The 18765-nt window shown below is 37.7% G+C and overlaps 1 protein-coding gene across 1 annotated transcript in view; it reads left to right on the top strand.

Annotated features, from left to right (window-relative positions):
• CNTROB (centrobin, centriole duplication and spindle assembly protein) overlaps positions 1-18765 on the top strand; it is a 1846056-nt gene that overhangs the window by 413282 nt on the left and 1414009 nt on the right. The gene's annotated exons all lie outside the window — the stretch shown is intronic.

Raw genomic sequence — 18765 nt, 5'->3', positions numbered from 1 at the left:
AATTACAATACCAGTAGATTGCCAGGCACCCAGTATTACTGCTGCACAGGTTAAACAGCACTGTCCAAGGCCAGGAATACAGCTTCTATGCGACCTGACAATATCCCTGGCTGTGTTCTACATGAACTAAGAGTGAACTGGCACCTCACCTGTGTGCCCTGATGTTCTTCGTGTTTCACTGTTGCAGTCATTACGTTTGGGTATTCTACTGGTAGGTTGCCTTCAGTCGGCCTGAATTACAAAGTCTTGGGTCCTGCATCGGTTGCTATCTTCTCTTCCATGACGTCAGGTCGTCGGGGGGTATAAAACATGCAGCCAACACCATTTTCTTTAGTCTTTCTTGCCGTGCGGTGCCCGAAGCAGAAGCATTTTGCAAGTGCCGGTCGGCCGACTAGTGAAATATTCGAGTTTGAGTTTCAGAACCGAAGTCTTCACTAAAGCCAAGTACCCCATTGGGGAAACTTTTTTCTTGCTTTTTACCAATGTCAGAAAAAGTTAATAATTGTATTACTTGTGGGAAGCAAATACCTCATAAGGATTTCCATTTATACTGTATTCCTTGCCTAGACCCTGATCACAATGTGCCTGGCTGTTGGTTTTGTGCTAGATTTAACCAATCCACTATTAAGCGTCGGTATATTTTTGCATCAAAGTATTTTGGAAACAGATTTAACTACCCAGAAATGTCGTCTGATAGCAATCCGACTACCGGAGTACATAAAAAACGCAAAGAAAAGGACAGAGAAATGCAATCGAGATCCAAAACCGATGACAAAGCTACTCCTAAGCCAGTCACCAGTACTCAGTGAGGTACTTTCGCAGCCCCTGATACCCGCTACCTTCTAGTCACAGTCCTCTACCGACACCCATGCGGAGTTCAGCATGCCACAAGATACTCAAGGTATTGGACCGACGGATGTCTCTTCCTCGGATGGGTCCAGAGCCGCTGAGCAGGCACCGGCTTCTGAGGGTGTTTTCAGACCTCAACATTTGTATATCAAACCAACGACAGCTGCAAAACCAAAGACAAAAGCAACTTCTAAAACTAAAAAAACGATGCATGAGCCACATGCACAGGCCTCTATGCCTAAAAAACGGATAAGACCTTATTACCTTGATCAGGGGTACCCATCCCCCTCCAGATAAGAGGCCTAGGCAAGACACTGACTGAATCTTCTGATCAGGTTTCTATTTCTTCTGATTCCTCTTCTGATCAGGAATTTATCTGTACCTCCCTGTGAGGATTCTGATGCTGATGATTCTGATTCCACCTGCATATCCTCCTGAGGATTATTCATTTGGAGAAACCTTGCATACTTTGAGGGAGCATTTTCACTGGGGGAGTCAAGACTTCACAGAATCAAAAAAGAGGCTCAGGGATTTCCTTCTCCCTCAGCATAAGCCTTTAGCCATTCCCACTGTTTTAGACATTGTGGATGATGTGTTTTCGGAGTCTAGCTTGACTCCTGACTCCTTACATCCGGCTCCCAGTAAGCCTGACAGATATTACAGGGTCCCTGACTCAAATAAAATTTTATTTAGAAATCCTGCTGCTGATCCTGAAACTATTTCACAGGGTCCAAAGGGAGTTAAGGTCTCAACAGCGAAAAATCTTACCCCCTCTGACAGAGATTCAAGGGCACTGGACAGATGGGGAAAAAAGGTTTATGCATCTGCAACCTTGGTAATCAGGGCCTTAAACTTTTAATTTCATATGCTTAAGTACCAGCAACATGTTATGGGATTGCTGAAACAGAAAATTATGTTGATTTCAGAATGTGCAGAAAATAAAGAATTGCAGGTTCAAAGATGGCTGCCATTCTGTAAACACTGCTGACCTGCAGCTCTTCAATAAACCTGAGAAAATCTGTAACCTGAGTCGATACCAAGAGGTTTGAACATCAAATGAAAGTTAAAAAAGTTGCATCTACACTTAATTAATCTATAACCAGGAAAAAAAAGTGGAAAAAAAAGTCTTTATCTATCAGGATTCCAAGTGATTAGCTAGCTCTGAAGAGAGAAACAAACAAAGGACTGTCTGCATTCATAGGTTCATAGGTTCATACTAGGCTATCTGCCCGAGGGCATTTACAAGCCTAGCCCATAGTTTTGTGGCTTACGCCACCCCTTTAGTATGGGGAACTATACCCATTATTTTGCTGTGCCTCTGTTGAGCAGTGACACTGAGGTAATCCCTGGGGTATATCTGCGATCTCCCATCCATTGGTCAAGATTTCTCTTGAACAAGGCCAGCGAGGTGCTCTGCCTCACATATACCGGGATTTTATTCCACAGCATAGGGAGTCTTTGGGTGATGAATCTATCCCTCCAGCACGTCCTATTAATAGCCGTGTTGAGGTTTAAGTCTCCGCCCTTGTGGCTCTGATGGATCTAGATTTTTGAGGTGAAGCATATTCATCAAATCTAGGTTTGACATGGCCTTGTATGTTAGGCAAAGGTCACCTCTGAGCAAGCGTGGCGACTGAATAGAGCTGGAGTTCTTTCAGTCGGGCAGCATAGGACAGATGTTTGAGACCCTTTATCCTTTTGGTGAGGAACTTTTGTGGCCTCTCCAGCTGCTGCAAGTGTCGGGTCAGATACATTCCGAATGGGGCATTGTACTCAATCATTGGTCTGATGAGTGATGAGTATAGGGAGACTATGACCTCCCTTGATCTAGATGAGAATCCCTTCATGATAAGGTGGGCAATGTAGAAGGTCTTCCTAACTACTTTAGCTACATGGGTGTCGAATGACAGACTACTATCAACCTGGGTCCCCAGGTCCCTGATAACTTCTTCTGTACTCAGTGGATTGCCACCTATTTGGCAGCTAGGGGTAACCTTGTTTTTCCCGAAGGGTATGACTATGCATTTCTTGGCATTTAACTTTAGGCCATTCTTCATTTTACCTGTCAGCTTGGGGAAAGGAAAATGTCACAAGAAGGAAAAAGCATGGAAACAACTACTACCAAAACAAAGCTGTCAGAATTACAGTCACCAGTAAAGGATGGGAGTGCGAAAAAACAAAATATTACTAGACAGCAGGAACAACAGAAACCAGAGACTAGATCTAAAACTGATCAGCCACCGAACATGGACGATATCAAACATGCTTTGTTGCCTATACAAGAAGCTTTAAAAGACCTGACTACTCAGATACAAACTTTTGGAGTTGCATGTAATCAGTTGCTGCAGAGAATGGACAAAACAGAGGCTAGAATTTCAGAAACCGAGGACAAAATAGACTTGCTGGAGAAGAAAACAAAGGTACATGATGTGGAGTTACAAGCCATGCAAAGCAAACTTACTGATTTAGAAGCGAGGTCTAGGAGAAATAATATTATTATTAGAGGGATCACTGAAAACATTCAGTATGCAGAGCTAATACCAACTATAACACAAATACTTGAAGTTTTGTTAAATGATGCTGATGGAGTGAAACAAATTGTTATCGAAAGGGCACACAGAGCACAGAGAGAGGTACAAGCTTCTAATATGCCTAGACCTGTATATGCTAAGATATTGAACTTTCAAGATGTTAGCAAAATACTTTTTACTGCAAAAAAGAATGGTGGCTTTGTTATGTGGAAAAATAATAAAATATCTCTGGCTCAGGATTTACCACTGCAAGTAAGGCAAGCTAGGCAGTCTTTATCTGCATACTGTAAATTTCTGATTGACAAGCAAATTAAATTCCAGATGAAATATCCTAATGTGCTTACAATTATGGTGGATGGGATTAAATACTCTGTTTCTACTAAAAATGAGGCAAAGGGAGTGGTTCTGAAGGTTTTTAAAGTTTTACCTGCTTCAGAGGGCTGAAAGAAACTTCCGTTGAGACTGGCATGCTCCTGAGGTCAGATCCAGTATGTACTATACTTCGAGGCTTAGGTAATCCTTTGTTCCCTGCTTAAGTTGTTTGGGCCTCTGTAAAAGCAATAAAACTGTTTGTTTGCGATAATCTGAGGGTCTGCTGGCCGTTTTCTGAACTTTTATGACCTCTACAAACTTTTTTCGTTGAGTGGCAAACAGGAAATCTCTTGAATGCAGCCGAGAGTGTGGATTTCGATGTAACACTTCCTGTGGTCCGGCTGCGAAAGCGGTCCCCTGTCGCGAGTATTACTGGTGGTTTCCTGGTTTGAGAAGCTGAAAAGAACTGACATAGTGTGTTAATGTTTTTTTTTTTTTAGCAAGTAAATAACATCATAATATGTAAGTGAAGCATATAATAACATCTGTTTTTCCTGTTTCTTTTTTTTTCTTTATGCTTATAGTTTATAGTTAACCAAACTATATTTTTACAATATCTGCAGTGGGTGCAAGGTATAGCACTATATATGTGAATATAAATAGGTAAATAGTGGCTATTGGGTGGTGTTAATCAGACAACTAATGTCAGTATAGTTAGGAACTAAAGCATGCAATTGCAAAACTTTGATAGTTGCAGGCACTGTGTATGGTACAGAATTATAATGTGGGATGCATTTATTTTTTTCTGTTTTTTTTTTGTTTTCTTTTTGCTTTCTTTCTCTCTCTCAATAAAAGTGGTATATAAATAATGATTGTAACAAAAGAGGTATGTGGGGTAGGTATAAGTAGCTAGTTAATATATTAATTTTTGTTTTCTTTAAATGGTAATAAAACCTTATAATAGAGATTTGCTTAATTAATAGTTGGAACATAAGCTGTAGAGCAATAGCAGTGTTTGTTAGGGAATGTTTAGTTTAGACTTTGTAGTAGCTAAGTTACAATATATAGGTTGTAAGTTTAGGAAATGTTTTAAGTTTTATTACATGAAGCTTTTAAATATGTTTGTGTGTTTAACCTTGTTTATGTTTTTTCACATACCAGACCTATATAAGTCCTGGTCCAGAGGTAAAGTGGGTAGGCACTGGCTGGGGACGGGATGTAGGAAATGCTTCCAGATTATGTTTAGTATGCAGTTAATACATATCCATTGGATAATTTCCCTTTTACACTATTATTGGATAATTAGACCTGTCAATGTGGGAATTAGACTCATGGAACGTTAAAGGGCTCCAGAACTTGAAGAAGAGGAAGCTGTTACTACACATATTGCTACAGGACAAAGCACTGTTTGCATTTTTACAAGAAACACACTTGTTAAATGATCAGTGGGATGATATTAGGAAAAAGAACTGGATTAGAGCGGTAGTGGCATCAGAAGGTAAGACAAACAGTGCTGGAATAGCTATAATTATTAAAACTCAATACAAAGACAAGATTTTAGACTCTAAAGTGGATCAAAATGGGCGATGGTGTTATGTTATTTTATCGGATAATGCGTTTGATAAACCTCTTTTACTTTTAAATATATATGCACCATGTAATGACCAACAAAGTTTCATAACATCATTATATCCAATCTTAACACAGTATGATGGTTATTATTTTATTGTGGGTGGGGATTGGAATACCTATCAAAATCCAAAGTTGGATAGGTCTTGTCCACAAAGAGCATTTAATAAGCAGGCCGGGATAGCACTGAATGACTTTAAGGAAGATTTTCAATTATATGACCCCTTTTGTTATGCACATAATATTAATAATGCAATTAAGTATACCTTCTATTCACCATGCCACAAAATGTGGTCTAGGATAGATTTTTTCTTGATATCTAAAGCATTAATTAATTTGGAACCAGTAGTGGTTATACATACTCGATATCTATCGGATCACTCAAAAATTTTGTTAAGGTTTGCTAAGGATTTAAAAGATACAAGAATGCATAGAGGTTACAATTGGTCACTTAATCCAAATCTGTTAAATAAAAAGGATATAATAGATGGAATTGTAAAATATCTGAAAGATTTAACAGATAGGATGAAGCTTCAGGAACATACTCCTGATATTGAATGGACAGCAGCTAAATCCCAAATTAGAGGATTTCTTTTGCAAAAAGCCTCATATTATAAGAAAAGGCAAAACAATGACATTCAAAAATTAGAAACAAAAGTGAAGCTACTCGAGAAAGAACTGATTCAGAATTTTAATGCTCAAACAGAGAAGGAAATGTTGAAGTGTCAAAGGGATCTCTTCTTGCTGCATAATAGTAGAGTAACACTTCAGGAGCATAGGTGTTTAGTGAAATATGTCAATAATGTTCAAATACCGTCAAAAGCATTGGCAAGGATTATAAATCAATCGAAAACAACTGTACATATTTCGGAAATACAATGCAATGACACAGTGTAATCTAAAACTGAGGATATTATTGATATTTTCGAAAAAATCTATACCAAGGTTTATGAGGGTCAAATTGGTAGATCTATACATAAACAGAATAAAAGATTCTTGCAAAAAATGAATTTTCCAAAATTAGAAGAGAGTCTGCAAGGGGATCTGATTTTTCTTCACTGCTGCAGTATTCACTCCCCTCTGCGCCTTTCTCTTCTGGATGTACTTACCTCTCTCCTCCTTGGACTGGTGTTCCTACTTGGGGCTCTTAGTTCTGAGGATGGTATTTCCAGGCAACATCTTTATGCTCTATACTATAAGGGGGCATATGTGTGACGTATGGCTTTGGTATACGGGCTGGATGTTGGTCTGCTCTTGGCACAGGATCCCTTTGGTAAGAAATACTTTAACAGTGAAGAGAAGGACATGTACCATTATGGTAAGATTTTACACAACTGTACTTTCTTCCTTTACCTATCAAAAAAGAAAAAGCAAAGGAAAATTTCTGTGGAGCTTTCAGATGTCAGGCCAGCTCCTTAACTGCCTCGTCCACCAGTGGATGATTCTGCTGAGGCCAAACTTCGTCCTTTAGACTGCACATCATTTTCTCTTTGTCTCTCGGTAAGCCACTAAGACCTAGGAGTAAAGAAATCCAATGTGGGTGTAGGGTTGTCCACTCTGGGGAAAGGAGAACCACTTTTGTAGGTCTTAAGAGGAGGAACTGATGAAGTTTTGCCACATTGCCAGGATAGGGTGCCTGATTTTCAGGGTGATGGTCCTGCCATGGGCTAGTCTTTTTACAGGAAATCTCCCAGGAGAAGAAAACAAAGTAATTCAGAATATTTTCTTCCCTATTTCTCTAACCAGAAACAAGAAAGACTTGGCCAGTGGGTTACTTTCTATTTTTAGAGTTTATAATCCTGACTAAAATTGAAAAATAAATATATTTCCCTCCCATTCTGACACTGATTCCCAGTCAGAAGAGCAGGGAATGATCATAACTGTGGTCACTTTTAATGGTTGGCTGTTTTTACGTTGCATGCACCAGTATGTGCTTCCTCATCGGTTGATACCCAAGGCAATCCATCTTCTGCCCTACTTTTCCTTTCATCCTGTTGCAAGTTGCCTCCCATTGTTGTTCTTGCCCAGTCTAATAGAACTGGATAGTTCCCCAGTAAAATTTATCAACAAAAAGATCAAGTAGTAGATATTTGGTCTGTTATGTAATGCCCCCCTCCGCTGTCTTATATATATATATATATATATATATATATATATATATATATATATATATATATATATATATATATATATAGGGTCCCTTTTATATAAAATAAGACGCAAATGCATGAAACAAGAAAATTGCTTGGCCGCCTCCGTTACTTTGCTGTTTTCGTCACTGTAGTGTGATCTCAGACTTGATATATTTACGTAGGGGGGGGGGCACAGCCCCCCCCACTTTATATAATGTTTTGAAGTTTTTATTTTTATTTTATTTATTTATTGTAAAACAGCAATTTTTTTTCACCTGGGAAAAATTGCTGTTCTGAGTGTTCGGGATTGTAAGCTTTTGCTTACATGGAGTCAACAAATAAGCATTTGCTGATTTAATATAGACCCTATGTATATTATGCTGAATAGTTGCATACATGAGCTGTTTGGTTAGCTTTTGCATACCCTACATCAACTTTATTACAAGCTGAGATAAGTACAAACTTGCAGTGTTATAAGATATTACTGCATTTTATTTTTTCTGTTTATTGTGTTAAAAATAGTGAAATCCAAACAACCGAGGTGAAGCAGCAAATGAAACCTCCAAAGAAATAGCGTATCAAAAATTTATTAACCGCTTTCGTCAACAAGACTTCATCAGAATACAGAATAAAACAAAAAGCTGGTTTAAATAGTAAAAATCCAATTAAGATCGTCACTTATTCAATAAAACAATTGCTTGTAACAATCAAGATTTAAAGAACCCCTACTAAAATCACATGAAATGAAAGGATGTTTTACCATTGTTTTTAGTGGTTCTAAGCTTACGGTACTTCAAAAAACACTTGATGTTGATGGAATCATTAATACCAGGGGGGCAGTCAGATCTCAATCTGATCTGCCAACAAGTTTCCCTCTGCATAAGATAGTTCTTAAAGTCCCCACCTCTTAAGTCCCTATTACAGACTTCAAGAATAGAAAATAAAAACTTCCTAAAAGATGAACACTTGATCGAATGCTTATACAAAGCATTAGTGTTGTCACATTTTTTAATACTGTACAAATGTTCTCTTATCCGAATTTTTAACTGCCTGGTCGTCATGCCAATGTAAAAAGCATCACAGGTGGAACACAGGGCGATATATATCACTCCCTATGTACAACAATTAACAGAACCAGGAACTGTAAGGGTCCTATCAAAAGAGGTCACTGTGACATATGGCCCCACAGAAATGAACCTACACATGTTACATTGGTTGCAACAATGCATCCCTCTCTTGACAGTAAGGGAAGCATTGTCGCATTTAACCTTGGTGTCATGGTATTCTAGGATCTTTTTAATATTAAAATCGTTCCGCTGAACAAAAAACGGCTTGTCACCAAGGACGTGAGAGATATCAGAGTTTCCCCTGATAACCCTCCAGTTTTTTGTCAGCATCTGTTGGATACGATGACAGTCGGAACTCATACGCAATGAACAAACCAGGTTGACGTTAACTTGACCATCAGTTTTATCTGAAGTCAACAACCCTCCTTCACCTTGAATGTTCAACAGGGGTGGAAAATGAGTGTCCCGTTTACCCCAGATTTCATCAGCATTTTGTCTCAACTTAGTGATATCATAACCTCTCTCAACAAATAGTGACTTAATAAAATTAAACTCAAATTCTAAGTCACTTAATTTAGAAGTCATGCGAGAGGCCCTAATGAATTGCCCTCTTGGAATGTTATTGATAATGTGCTTTGGGTGTCCACTGTTGAAATGAAGATACCCGTTGCTAAATGTCTTCTTCCTAAAAATTCGACTATGGAATCTTCCATCAGTGGAATCCCATAGCAAACTAACATCCAAGAAGTTAACATTACTACCGGCTGAACCCTTAACAAATTGTAAATAATGACATAAAGAATTAATCTCCTTGATAAAAATGTCAACCTTATTGCAATCTCCTTCCATAATAAAAATCAAATCGTCAACGTAACGTGCATAAAACAAAATACTACACTTGTTGGTTAAAACGGAAATAAATTCATGTTCCCACCAAGTTAGAACCGTGTTAGCATAAGCCGGTGCAGCGGGCGACCCCATCGCTACCCCTCTTTTTTGACGATAGTAAACACCATCAAATAAAAAGAAATTATTGAACAAAATAATTTCCAGAATTCTACATATCAATGAAATAAGGTTACTATCAAACTGACCCCTCATTGAAGTCAGAACACTACGCACTGCTTCTATGCCTTCAAGGTGCGGGATGCACGTAAATAAAGAAACAACGTCAATGGTGAAAATGACGTGTTTAGATGGATCGAACAAATTGTTCGATACAAAATAACCAAACTTGTAAAGAAAGTGCCAAGAATCGCGAAGGTATGAAGCTTCTTTGACAATAATGGGTCCTAACAAGGCATCAATGATTAATGCCAAACCCTCAGTTGTAGAATGTGGAGAAGACACTATCGGCCTGAAGGGTGGGTGTGTCAAAGATTTGTGCGTTTTGGGTATACCAAAGAAAACACCTATCCTAGGCTCATCTACCTTACAAAATTCATACATGTCATGACTCATGTCACCCGACATAAGGGCATCATACAGGAATGAAGAAATATAACGTTGACAACGACGGATATCAAGCAATGAAACAACCTCATATTCATCCTCATAATTTAAAATGTCAATTTTAAAGGTAATTTTCAAAAAGGTAATTTGAACAGTTTGCTGGCAACTACTTTAGCTGAGATCAACAACTCCCTGAAATTCCTTGTTACCAAGGCTAAAGAGAACACTTCTAACACTAAAACCTCAAGCTTAACTGATTCGTTTCATGAGCTTGATACTGTTATTGATCTTAGTAAACCAACACGTTCTGGGAACTCCTCTATTGGCAGCAACCAACGCATTATTGGTCGAGCGACGTTCGAGAGCTTTTTGGACCGTGCGGAGAATCCATTTAGGTATTCCGGTTGTTCCCGAGGACCAGTCAGCGGCAGCAATAATTCTGATTTTTTTTGCCAAACGTGAACATCTACTTAAATTGATGAAAAGGTACAATTCTTTAGATATTGAAAACCATTACTTTTTACGTTGTGTAGAACTACGTATTGTACCAAAGGGCCTTCGTTTTTTTAAGTGCCCAAATGGGGTTTCTGAGGGTGAACCATTTTTCGACACCTTGGTATCATTTTTTAATGATGCCGGTTTGCGATTTTTACAATTGTTAATTGACAACAACTCGGCTAAGAAGGAGTTACTTAGGAAAGAAATTATTGAAGTTGAATCTCTTTTTAAACAAACACTTGGTGAAAATGATTTTGGTGAACTTTTGGGGAAATTAACCGCGGAAGTTGACCAGTATTCTGTGGATAACATTAACAGAAAACAATCTAAGTTGGTCCGTGATATTTCTTCTTACGAAGACAATTCTGTTTTTGCTAACTTTTTGAGTTCTAGTAAAGTTAACAGAACTCATGGATTGCAGCGCAACATTGGCAACAACAAGGCCCCTTTTTCCCGAACTTCAACTGCGGTGTCTTCTTTTAACAACATTAGACAACCTGTTGTTTATACTAAGGAACCCACTAGCCTTGCTGTTTCGGACCCTATTAAATCTCCTATTAAGGCTCCTAATTTAGTGGTGATTGTTCCTGAGGAAAATCAGGTACCCGTTACAGATGGTGCTTCACCTTCTATTCATAAAGAGACTAAAACTGTTAGAAATAAGACAGTCAATGGTGCTTCTGCTTCTGTTGCAACTGTTTCTTCTTTTTTCAACAAGAGAAATCCTATGAACACGAAAACTGTATTAACAAGAAGCCGGACTTTCTTGGGCTCCCAATCCTCGGGGGAAGAAACTTAGATTTGTTACCGGATAGTTTCAGTATTATTAATTTAACGAAGCATGTTTTTTCTGATGATGAAATTTCTGTTCTGAAACTAGGTTTAAACTTTGTTCCAAGTAGTGGTGCGGACTTTGTCGGCACTGTTTTAGATATCAAGCAATATGCAAGGAAATTGAATTTGTTTTATTTATTACATGATGTTCCTGAAACCAAAAAGTTTTTTTATAAACCATCTTGTTACACCCCTCCATTGCAACACACCATCAAAGTGTTTGAGGAAATTTGCACGCAGGATGTTTTTGAGTTGTTGCATTCTAGACAAGGTAATACTAGATCTAGGCATCAATATAATTTGACATTAGAGCAAAGGAAGGCTCTATCAAATTTAAAAAAGTTATCAAAGGATTTCAGGTTTATGAAGAGTGACAAGGGCGGTAATATCGTGGTAATGGAACAAGGTCAATATAAAAAGATGTTAATTGACATTTTAAATTATGAGGATGAATATGAGGTTGTTTCATTGCTTGATATCCGTCGTTGTCAACGTTATATTTCTTCATTCCTGTATGATGCCCTTATGTCGGGTGACATGAGTCATGACATGTATGAATTTTGTAAGGTAGATGAGCCTAGGATAGGTGTTTTCTTTGGTATACCCAAAACGCACAAATCTTTGACACACCCACCCTTCAGGCCGATAGTGTCTTCTCCACATTCTACAACTGAGGGTTTGGCATTAATCATTGATGCCTTGTTAGGACCCATTATTGTCAAAGAAGCTTCATACCTTCGCGATTCTTGGCACTTTCTTTACAAGTTTGGTTATTTTGTATCGAACAATTTGTTCGATCCATCTAAACACGTCATTTTCACCATTGACGTTGTTTCTTTATTTACGTGCATCCCGCACCTTGAAGGCATAGAAGCAGTGCGTAGTGTTCTGACTTCAATGAGGGGTCAGTTTGATAGTAACCTTATTTCATTGATATGTAGAATTCTGGAAATTATTTTGTTCAATAATTTCTTTTTATTTGATGGTGTTTACTATCGTCAAAAAAGAGGGGTAGCGATGGGGTCGCCCGCTGCACCGGCTTATGCTAACATGGTTCTAACTTGGTGGGAACATGAATTTATTTCCGTTTTAACCAACAAGTGTAGTATTTTGTTTTATGCACGTTACGTTGACGATTTGATTTTTATTATGGAAGGAGATTGCAATAAGGTTGACATTTTTATCAAGGAGATTAATTCTTTGTCATTATTTACAATTTGTTAAGGGTTCAGCCGGTAGTAATGTTAACTTCTTGGATGTTAGTTTGCTATGGGATTCCACTGATGGAAGATTCCATAGTCGAATTTTTAGGAAGAAGACATTTAGCAACGGGTATCTTCATTTCAACAGTGGACACCCAAAGCACATTATCAATAACATTCCAAGAGGGCAATTCATTAGGGCCTCTCGCATGACTTCTAAATTAAGTGACTTAGAATTTGAGTTTAATTTTATTAAGTCACTATTTGTTGAGAGAGGTTATGATATCACTAAGTTGAGACAAAATGCTGATGAAATCTGGGGTAAACGGGACACTCATTTTCCACCCCTGTTGAACATTCAAGGTGAAGGAGGGTTGTTGACTTCAGATAAAACTGATGGTCAAGTTAACGTCAACCTGGTTTGTTCATTGCGTATGAGTTCCGACTGTCATCGTATCCAACAGATGCTGACAAAAAACTGGAGGGTTATCAGGGGAAACTCTGATATCTCTCACGTCCTTGGTGACAAGCCGTTTTTTGTTCAGCGGAACGATTTTAATATTAAAAAGATCCTAGAATACCATGACACCAAGGTTAAATGCGACAATGCTTCCCTTACTGTCAAGAGAGGGATGCATTGTTGCAACCAATGTAACATGTGTAGGTTCATTTCTGTGGGGCCATATGTCACAGTGACCTCTTTTGATAGGACCCTTACAGTTCCTGGTTCTGTTAATTGTTGTACACAGGGAGTGATATATATCGCCCTGTGTTCCACCTGTGATGCTTTTTACATTGGCATGACGACCAGGCAGTTAAAAATTCGGATAAGAGAACATTTGTACAGTATTAAAAAATGTGACAACACTAATGCTTTGTATAAGCATTCGATCAAGTGTTCATCTTTTAGGAAGTTTTTATTTTCTATTCTTGAAGTCTGTAATAGGGACTTAAGAGGTGGGGACTTTAAGAACTATCTTATGCAGAGGGAAACTTGTTGGCAGATCAGATTGAGATCTGACTGCCCCCCTGGTATTAATGATTCCATCAACATCAAGTGTTTTTTGAAGTACCGTAAGCTTAGAACCACTAAAAACAATGGTAAAACATCCTTTCATTTCATGTGATTTTAGTAGGGGTTCTTTAAATCTTGATTGTTACAAGCAATTGTTTTATTGAATAAGTGACGATCTTAATTGGATTTTTACTATTTAAACCAGCTTTTTGTTTTATTCTGTATTCTGATGAAGTCTTGTTGACGAAAGCGGTTAATAAATTTTTGATACGCTATTTCTTTGGAGGTTTCATTTGCTGCTTCACCTCGGTTGTTTGGATTTCTGTGTTTGTTTTTTGCACTTTTTTGCTTCTGTGTTAAAAATAGTACTGCATTTATCTGCTTATTTGTTCACTGAAAATTTTGAGCGCTTTCTGTTTTCTCTCTGTCTGCAGTTAGTTTTCCCTACCCACCCTCCCTGTTCTTGTTGTGATATGAATCTTGGTGGCTTTGGAATTGACAGACCCTCCTGTAAATTTGTGTTTGAACACTCCTCCTGGGCCCATCTCATTTGCTCACTCAACCGAGTACAGTGAGATCATATTTTGATTTCAGACACTTAACATTCCCATCTGTTCAGCCCTATCCTAGTCTAGTCTCATTAGCTCATCTTGCCTAATACAGAGAGAACTTTTGAGTAGGCAATACCCACTTAGGCCCTGAACTTGTCTGATTGAAGACTGCTGGAACAGGGCTCAGTTCTGAGGTTTTTTTTATTGGTTAATTGGGTAATTTGTTTACATCAGTTTGCTTGTTTTCTGTTGTTATATATAAAAAAAATTTTGCACTTTTATCTGCTTTTACTGTATTTGTGTTTCTTCCTACTTTATTACCTTATTGTGCTGCTGCCTCTTCTTAAAAGTACTCAGTTGTGTTTATTCTGCTGCATTTATTACTGCTTGGTAGTAGCCTGATTAAATCGTAACTGTTATTCTAAGTCTTTTGGTTATTGCACTCCGGCTTCAGACCAGTTATTTTAGATTAAGAAGGTCTGTGGTCTGCGCTGTTGTGGCAGCACAGGTAGCTTACGTCCCTCTAAGTTGGGAATTGCTGATTGGAAGGCTCAGTGTCTGTTATTCTAAAAGTGTATTAGTTCTGGTTTATGCACTTGGGCTACAGGCCAGTTATTTTACATTAACAAAGGTTTGTGGTCTGCACTCTTGTGGGAGGAGAGGCTAGATTCTACCCTTCTGAGCTGAGAATTTCTGGTAAAGGCTTACTGTGCCTGCTTATTTGAACTGTTTTTCTGATATTGGTGTGCCTTGTCTGCTGTAGCATAGACTAGATTCAGGCCTGCTGAATCTAGCTTTGTTTGTACAACTTGAGCAGTAATCCAGGCCATCTTGTTTGGAGAAGGTTCCTCTGCACCCTGTTGGCAGGAGTGTGCGGTTAGAACTTGTCAGATTGAAGACTGCTGGAACAGGGCTCAGTTCTGAGTTTTTTTTACTGGTTAATTGGGTAATTTGTTTAAATCTGTTTGCTCGTTTTCTCTTGTTACATAAAAAATGCACTTTATTCATTCATCTGCTTTTACTGTAATTGTGTTTATTCCCATTTTATTACCTTATTTTGCTTGTGCTTCTTCTTAAAATACTCATTTGTATTATTTTGCTGCAGTTATTACTGCTTGGTAGTAACTTGATTAAATTGTGACTGTTATTCTATGTCTTTTGGTTTAAGCACTTGGGCTTCAGACCAGTTGTTTTACATTAAGAAGGTTTGTGGACTGCATTGTTGTCGCAGGACAGGTAGCTTGCATCCTTCTAAGTTGGGAATTGCTGATTGAAGGCTCAGTGTCTGTTATTCTAAAAGCGCATTAGTTCTGGTTTAAGCACTTGGGCTTCAGGCCAGTTATTTTACATTAAGAAGGTTTGTAGTCTGCACTCTTGTGGGAGGAGAGGCTAGATTCTGCTCGTCTGAGGTGGGAATTTCTGGTTAAAGTCTTATTGTGCCTGCTTTCTGATCTGTTTCTTTCTGAAATTTGTGCGCCTTGTTTGCTGTAGCCCAGAAGTTAGTAGTTTATTGGCCATTTTGGGCTAATTTCTCTCTTTCATTTCCTGCTATAAAAAAACGCATTTGCGTGGTTTTGCACGCCGGGCAGTGCTGGTTAGCTAGAGTTAAACTATTCCTGGCTTCACAAAGTCTACTCTTCAATTTTTCCCTTGGAACTAGACAAACTTTCAAATTAAGTACGCAAACCATTCATTTCACAGCCCAGCACTTTCTCAAAACTCATAGAAAGCACTAATTAACCCTAGCACTAGACCACCTATGCTGTCCAGAAGGACAAGGCTCTCTGTTCGTCCCTACCAGCCAATCAGTAAAACAGCTCACTTTACCTATTCAGGCATGTCCAAAGGGCAGTTTTGGGTGTACTCTTCAGTCCACATGGTGAATGTAGGCATTTTGAGGCAATGTTACAACTGCCTCATGTACACAGACAACCCTATCCTCTTACCACCAAACACTAATATATGCGAGAGATGCAGTTATACAGCCAAAACTGGAGGCAAAGCTCTCTCAACGCCAGATTGGAACTGACAGTCAAGAAGAGAAGGAAAATACTTGCATACATATACGTACACACACACACACATATACACACACACACACACACACACACACACACACACACACACACACACATATATATATATATATATATATATATATATATATACACACACACATACATATATATATATATATATATATATATATATATATATATATATATATATATATATATATTTAATTAAATCAAAACCACACTTGTAAGAAGGGACTTATTTGTAATATAAAAAAAACTTCTTTAACTTCTTTAAAAAAATAATTTTACACTGTTATCTCCATACTGTATACGACTATATGCTCTAAATGAGCAATAAAAGACACGGACACTGAACAGATGATTAACCTTTCGTTCTTTAAGGATGATGGAACTTCTTCAGAATGACAGGAGTTACAGTAGAGACACTACAAAATATGAGTTAGTCATGTGATTATACAGTATCCAATAAACAGATTACAGTAAGGTGAAATAGTACCCAATAGGTAAAGTATATACATTTGAAAAATGCCAATGAATTGTAAGAAACTAGGCAAACATTAATATGTATGAGAAACTATAAAAATGTTTAAACATGAGTGATTAATTATATACATAGTGATGTCATGACCAAACGTTAATGTGGAGTTATGCATACCATTTCAAGGCACACTTAATATTCATGTTAATCATGGAGTCCAGGGAACTGGTCTGCTCCCAACTGCAATTGCCACTTAAATTCTCTTACTTCTAAACATAAGTCAGGGTCACCAATAAAAGGAATTACTTGTTCAAGAACAATAAATCTAAAATTTGAGAATGGTATGTACACTTATAATAGTTGTGTGGTGTGACCATATATTTTACTGGTACCTCTTTCACATTTAAACATTGCAATTTCAAAATTCAGTTCAATAGACATTATGACTGTCGCACCATATTTTTTGTTTTTGCTGGGATTTGTTGTACTTGTGACAGTTTTTACATAGGTAAAACAACAAGGAAGCTCTCAGACAGAATCAAGGAACATTTGGGAGCCATCAAAGCGAAAATTCTAACAATGCATTAGCTAAACATAGCACTTTCTGTAGTAATTTTTCAAATATTAGATTTATTGTTCTTGAACAAGTAATTCCTTTTTTTGGTGACCCTGACTTATTTTTAAAATTAGAGAGAGATATCTGTGAGTACAAGAATGGTATAAGTTACCCAGAACCAAAGGTTAATGATAGTGGCTAAAAAAACAATAACCAAAGGGGGCAAAGGGACCATATTAATAATAATAGTAGTTCCAATGACACCCCTGGAGAATATGCACATATAGGGGAACAAGTTTCTGACTTAGATGTTGTTGTTGTTGTGCCTTTCGGCTTTTCCAGGTTAGGGGTCGCCACAGCGGAACTCCGGTCCGCTAATGATTGGCAGTTGATTTTTACGTGCCGAGTTGCCAGCCCTGACGCACAACCTTCAACGAAGGTACGCCCATTCACGCATGTCTCCACGCAGAAGATGCTCTAGTTGAGAGTCGAACCGGACAGCGTCTTACTGTGAGGCGACAAAGCTACCACAGCACCACCACCGCAATTTTATGACTTAGATGATGTCTCTTAATACCCTCCCTTGTGGAGATCAGAAAGGATTAAAAATAGAGAACAATATCAGGAATATTATACACATTTTCGGGGAGCAGGAAGAAGGGGGAGTTATTAAATACCACACCCCGATTTAGATTTCAATGTTTGTGATTTCAGTGGTTGTGAATTATCTAAAGTAGGAAGGATGTTTTTAACCCTTTCAAATTTACTTACGATTCATTTATTATTTATAATTTTAGTGAAGTGGTTTTAAAGAAGGAGCATTTTATGCTTTTATCGAAAGTCATTAAATATATCCAGAACAAAAGAGGGGATTTAGCTAGGACTTTATTAGATGTAAAGATGTTCATGAGAAAAATTAATTTTCAACTACATTTTAAACAAAATACTATTAAAACATCCACAGGTTTGACCAGGAAAAGCATTTTTAACCCACTATTACACCCTCAAATTAGGAACTTAGAAAACATAGTGGAAAAAGAGATTAGGAATAATTTAAATAATGTTGGGTACAAACACAATTTTGATAAAGATGAAATTAAAGTTTTATATGAACTCAGGAATAATATTAACTTAAGGGTAATGAAACCCGATAAAGGCGGGGGAATTGTTTTTATGGATTCATTGACCTATGAAGCAAAAATGAATGAATTGTTAAGAGAGACAGATAAATATACTTCTGTCTCTAAGAATGAGATAAATATCTCATATAGTAGGATTGATATGGTTTTGGATGATCTGTTGATAAGAAGGGTTGATAGATCAAAAGTTGAAAAACTTTTTGACAGTTGAGAAACCTAGGATACCCACCATATTTGGGATTCCGAAAACCCATAAAAACAAAATGGATCAACCCTTAAGACTTGTAGTGTCTGCTTATGGGTCAAACACACTACCCTTGGCTAAATATGTGGACACCAAACTTAAGAGTTTAGGGATGAAAAAAAACTAAATATTTTAAGAGATTCCTGGGATTTGCTTAGGAATTTAAAACCAGATTTATACAGGGAAAATATTGGATTTTTAACCATAGATGTAATTGATCTCTTCAATTCACTTTTA

The sequence above is a fragment of the Protopterus annectens genome, chromosome 7.part0 (assembly GCF_019279795.1).
Source record: "Protopterus annectens isolate FY-2018-M chromosome 7.part0, PAN1.0, whole genome shotgun sequence".
Classification (NCBI taxonomy): Eukaryota; Metazoa; Chordata; order Ceratodontiformes; family Protopteridae; genus Protopterus; species Protopterus annectens.
The sequence above is the reverse complement of the archived record's forward strand: the minus strand, read 5'-3'. Positions and strand labels throughout refer to the sequence as shown.